Below are 5,750 nucleotides of genomic sequence, written 5' to 3'. Positions count from 1 at the left end.
TAATAGGCAACCCTATTTACATTGTATCATCTCTTGTGTTCCATGTTCGTTATTTCAAATTTCGGTCCAAGGTTCCTTGTCATGTCATTTTAATGACAGTGACAACCCCCATATCTCATTCTCAAAATGGAGGGGTAATGTTTTAAAAGGCAGAGCAGCTTCAAAAATAAATCATTTCTATTTCAACAAATCTTCCTCTTGGGGTGAGTTACATATAGTTTTTTTAAATAATTTCTTACAGTCATTATATTCCATCCATTCCATTCCTTCTTATAATATTTTTTATATCTAACCTTCAAATGTTCTATCATGTGTTTGGTTTTTATATTTTTTTCATCTATTAATATGCACGTGCGAATCAAATTTTAACTATTCTCCTCATCTTAATTTCATTTAAGTAATTTGTTACTGTCATCTGCTACTCTTTTTGATTATATCTTGAAGAATGGTAGACTGACACACTTTGGTTATTAACTTATTGATCGTTGATATGTGTTTTACTCTTCTAGTTTTTGGGATAAAAAATCAACGTCCTCCCTCCGGGAGCTTCAGGAATCCTCAATCGCCGGCGATATAACAACGAGGGACATGTCATCTAGACTGCAACCACATTCCATCTTGATTGCAAGCAACCAACACCTGTAGGCCTGGTGGCCTAGAACATCCACGTCTCCAGAGCCAGTTGCAGAACCAGCAGCAGTACCATTCAACATCAAGAAGATACCATCAGCTACCAAAAGCCATAAGTATAATTCAGAATTGTTAGTTTTTGGCAAGAATTTGAATATATTTGTTAATCCAATTTACTAAGTCATTTTATTTATTATATCTTTATGAACAATAAACATGATTAGTTAAAAATATTCTTTTGTTTGCTTCCATTCCAATTTTCATAGTTCATATCTAAGGTTAGGACAAGACGAACACACACCTGAGTGACTGAGCTAAGCTAAGGGTGTAACGATGGCTATCTTGGTTAGTTGAGGTAATATTTTCGAATATTGTTTCAATTAGCTGGGGTAGTACATCGCAAACTCGTTACAAAATGCACAATAATTCTTATAATATTTGCACGAATCTGCCACACACAGGTACATGTGAAGATACGTTATGCATTTATTAAATGGTAATTAACATAACAAAAAGTTCAAAATATTTTTTACAAAATATTTTTACGCTCTTTTCAATTGCGATATTACCATTTTGAAAAATTAATATATACAGTGGGAAAAATTGAAAAAAAAACATATTTTTACATAAACAACCAGTAAAAACACAACTTCTGGTAAACTGATTCTTTTGTTTCACCATATCCATCTTTTAAATCAAAAAGAGAACCTATATACCAAATTTGGTTGAAATCGGACTTTTCGTTAAAAAGTTATGGTACTATTAAACACATATGTATAGGGGCCATTTTGAATGCCCGCCATTTTTGTAAAAGGCAAAATCTGAGATGGCCTTATATCTTAATTTGAACCTTTATATGTGTAGTATATGTGGTCCAAATTATATGCTTGTATCATTAAATGTGCAATTGTTTCACAAATCGGCCGCACTAGGCCCCAGAACACTAATTTCGCTTGACAATGCGGGGTTGCCACCCTCTCCTGACCAGGTGAAATAGAAATTGCCGTTTTCGATTTACCTTGATTTCGATGTGAGTTACAGAATGCCAATCCAAACACGAAAATGACGCGATAGATATCAAACATTCCGATTTCAGGTAATTACGATTCGACTTGGTAATTTCTATTCGAATTGTTAAAAGTGACAGAATAGGGCTGAAGATTATTAGAAGGTTTTTGTAAGAAGATGGTTTAGATGGGAAGGACGTTGGGTTGCTGAAAAGCTTGTAATTGAATCAAAACGCAAGAACTAAGTTCGAAGGTTCCACATCAGCGGTAATAGTAATTAGAAGGGGAGATAGACAGTGTTAGATACTCTAGTCAGACATAAATAGTGTTTTTGACTCCTACTGTTTATCTATATTCCGAGTTTTTATTTAAATTGGCATTGGAGGATTCCAAGAATTGGGTCAAGGTGAATGGCGTAAACATCAACATCGGCTTTGGTCTACAAGGACTAATCGACAGAATAAACTCGGTATGAAATATAGTTCAGTATGAAAATAAACTTAAAGGAATCCAATTAATGCCAACCCAGAAAAATTAAAATATACCTCATCTTTTCACAATAGAGGGGCACATTATAGAACAGGTCAACAAGTCTAAGTACCTGTGATGTTACATCCGCAACAGTCCAAATCCTGATCTATAGTTAATTTCAAGGGTAGAACAGGCCAGAAAATCTTTCTAAAAGCCTAAAGGAATCTTATGTTTTTCTCGCATAAAACTCGCATAAAACTCGAAACTCAACTACTTTTACCAACATGCTACATCTGATCGACTTTCCTCTATAAAGTTAAAACATGAACCCTTAAAACATCAACCGTAAATAAATTGGAGGCCTCTAAAATGTGGATCTACCTAATGATCTTCAAGATTTCAGGGACACCCAGTATTAGGTTATTTATCTTTTGGCTGATAAAAGTAAAATTAACTCTGGTATCTTCTTCTTCATGTGCCATCTCCTCTAAGAAGGTTGGCAACCATCACGGCAATTCGCACTTTCGATACCGCTGCTCTAAAGAGATCAGCAGAAGTGCAATTAAACCAAGCTCTCAAATTGTTTAACCAGGAGATACGTCTTCTTCCGCGACTCCTTCTACCCTGTATTCTTCCTTGCATTATCAATTGTAACAAGTTATAACGCTCGCCCCTCATAACATGTCCCAGATATTGCAGTTTTCTGACTTTAATTGTATTTAAAACCTCTTTATCTTTTCCCATTCTTCTCAACACCTCGATATTCGTGACTCTATCCACCCAACTTATTCTTAATATTCTTCTGTAGGCCCATAACTCGAAGGCTTCTAATCTGTCCGAAACATCCTTCTTTAATGTCCAAGCCTCCAACCCATAGAATAATACGGAGAACACGTAGCATCTCAGAAGTCTTATCTTTAAAGAAATTGTAATGTCCCTGCTACAGAGTACTTTTTTTAGTTTGTTGAAAGCATTTCTTGCCTGTCCTATTCTTGCTTTAATCTCTTCCGTGTACTCATTAGTTTCATTAATTATTGTACCCAAATATTTATATTTTTCAACCTTTTTAATTTGTTCTCCATGTATTGTTATGCTTTCTTGGCGCTGTTGAACTTTTGTGATTACCATAAATTGTGTCTTTTTTGTGTTTAGGGACAGTCCGTTTTCTTGGCTGACTTCTACCACTCTGTCAACCATTTGTTGTAAATCCTCAAGACATTCGGCTAATAAAATAGTGTCGTCGGCAAACCGTATATTATTGATTGGTCGACCATTTACTTTTATTCCCGTGGTTATGTCTTCTAGTGCTTCCTGGATTATTTCCTCTGAATACAAATTGAACAAAGTAGGAGACAGGACACAGCCCTGTCTGACGCCCCTCTCAATACGTATTTCATTTGAAAAGGCGTTGTTCTCTTTTACCACAGCGATCTGATTATAATAGATAGCACTAATGATCCTGATGTCCCTCATATCTAAGTTTTTCTTTTCAAGTAATTCGATAAGGCGGTTATGTCTGACCTTATCGAAGGCTTTGTTGTAATCCAAGAAACACATATATACTGGCTGATTAACATCCATGCACCTTTGCACAAGTACATTTACAGCGAACAGGGCTTCCCTAGTTCCCATTGCATTTCTAAATCCAAATTGCGTGTCGCTTATGTCCTGCTCAAGTTTGTTATGTATTCTCCGGTGTATAATTTTTAAAAATATTTTGAGTGTATGACTCATTAAACTTATTATCCGGTGGTCTTGGCATTCTTTTGCATTTGGTTTTTTTGGCAGTGTTATGAACGTTGACAGCAGCCAATCTCTGGGAATGATTCCTGTACTGTATATTGTATTAAATAAGTCGACCAATATTCCAATTTGCTGGTCCTCTATTAACCGTATTATGTCTACAGGTATTTGGTCAGGACCTGTTGCCTTGTTGTTCTTTGTTCGCTTTATCGCCTCTAGTACCTCATCTTCTGTTATGTCTGGGCCGTTGTCGAACTTTTCCTGCTCTAGTACTATTTCAGTCCGTTCGTCTTTAAATAGCTCTTGAATATATTCCTGCCATCTTTTAAGCCTTTCACCGACGTCTATAATTATTTTTCCGTTTTTATCCAGCAGTATGTTTGATTTTTTCTTAATATTAGTGCCTGTTATTTCACTAATTTTCTTATGAAGGTTTAAGTTATCATGTTTCTCTACCAACTGTTCAATCTCTGCGCATCTGTCACTATACCATCTTTCCTTTGCCTCTCTGATCTTTCTCCTTATTTCTGTGTGTATAATATTATACATGTTTTTGTCTTTGGTTTTATAAGATCGCCTTGCTTCCATGAGATCTAGAATCTCCTCGGTCATCCATTCATTTTTATTCTTAATTAGTTTAGGTGTAAGTGTTGTCTCACATGTGCGGATAAGAGCATCTTTTAACATGTGCCATTTCCTGTTCGCATCTTCAGTAGGAATAATTTCTATTTTGGTGAGCTCTTCTTTAATTTTTAGTGTGACTTGCTCTTTTGTTGATGGATCTCTCAAACGAGATACTTGTATCGTCTCTACTTTAGTTTTAACCACAGGCTTCTTTAGATTAATTCTAAACCTTCCTACAACTGGGTTGTGATCTGATCTCACATCAGCTCCAGGGTATGATTTTACTGATTTTATGGAATTTCGGTATCGTTTGCAGATGAGAAGGTAGTCAATTTGGTTTCTGATGACGTTATGTTGGTTGTCTGCTGGTGATTTCCATGTATAGAGTCTCCTGGTCGGCAGATCATAATAAGTATTCGTGACAATAAAATCGGTCTCTTGGCAGAATTGAGCCAATCTTTCTCCTCTCTCGTTACGAGTGCCCAGTCCAAAGTTTCCAATAAAATCACCTTGACTTCCTCTACCGATTTTTGCATTTAGATCTCCCATTACTATTGTAACGTCTCTAGACTTGGTTACTTCTAAAGCTTGTTGTAATTCGTTATAAAACTGTTCGAGCTCTTCATCCGATTTATCTGCTGTGGGAGCATATACTTGAATTATATTGACTCTAGACTGGGCTGTTTTGAGTGTTACCATCATAACTCTATCCGAGATGGGTAAGAAGCCAGTTACAAATTTCTGGGTGGATTTATCAACTAATATCGCTACCCCGTTCCAGTGATTTGGGTCATTGTCATTACCAGAGTAGTATATCTTTGTTTGGCCTACTAATATGTCACCTGAATTGGGCCATCTGGTCTCACTTAATCCTAATATTTTTATGTTAAGTCTTTCCATTTCCTGAATGACATTATGGACTTAACCTGCTTGGTATATTGACTTAACATTCCACGTGCCTACCTTCATGCACTTTTTGTCGATTTTAGTCTTCTTTTTGGACGATGTGTTACTGATGGGTATTTCACAGGGATTTCGTTTGATATCGACCTGAGAGGCCCTGTGGTCTATCTGTGATTTGCCTCCCCTGCCGGATCTTGGTCTCCGATATCCATGATCAGTAACAGAGTTACTTTTTTGTACAGCCATGACAATTGTACTAGGGATATCCGTATATGATCTTTAATGTAGTGGTTTCCCCTTGCCTTCTACATCCTTATGCCGTTGACCGTTTTTTTTTTTTTTTTTTTTTTTTTTTTTTTTGTTCATCCGCCT

The sequence above is a fragment of the Diabrotica virgifera genome, chromosome 5, assembly GCF_917563875.1.
Source record: "Diabrotica virgifera virgifera chromosome 5, PGI_DIABVI_V3a".
NCBI lineage: Eukaryota > Metazoa > Arthropoda > Insecta > Coleoptera > Chrysomelidae > Diabrotica > Diabrotica virgifera.
This window is presented reverse-complemented; position numbering follows the sequence as displayed.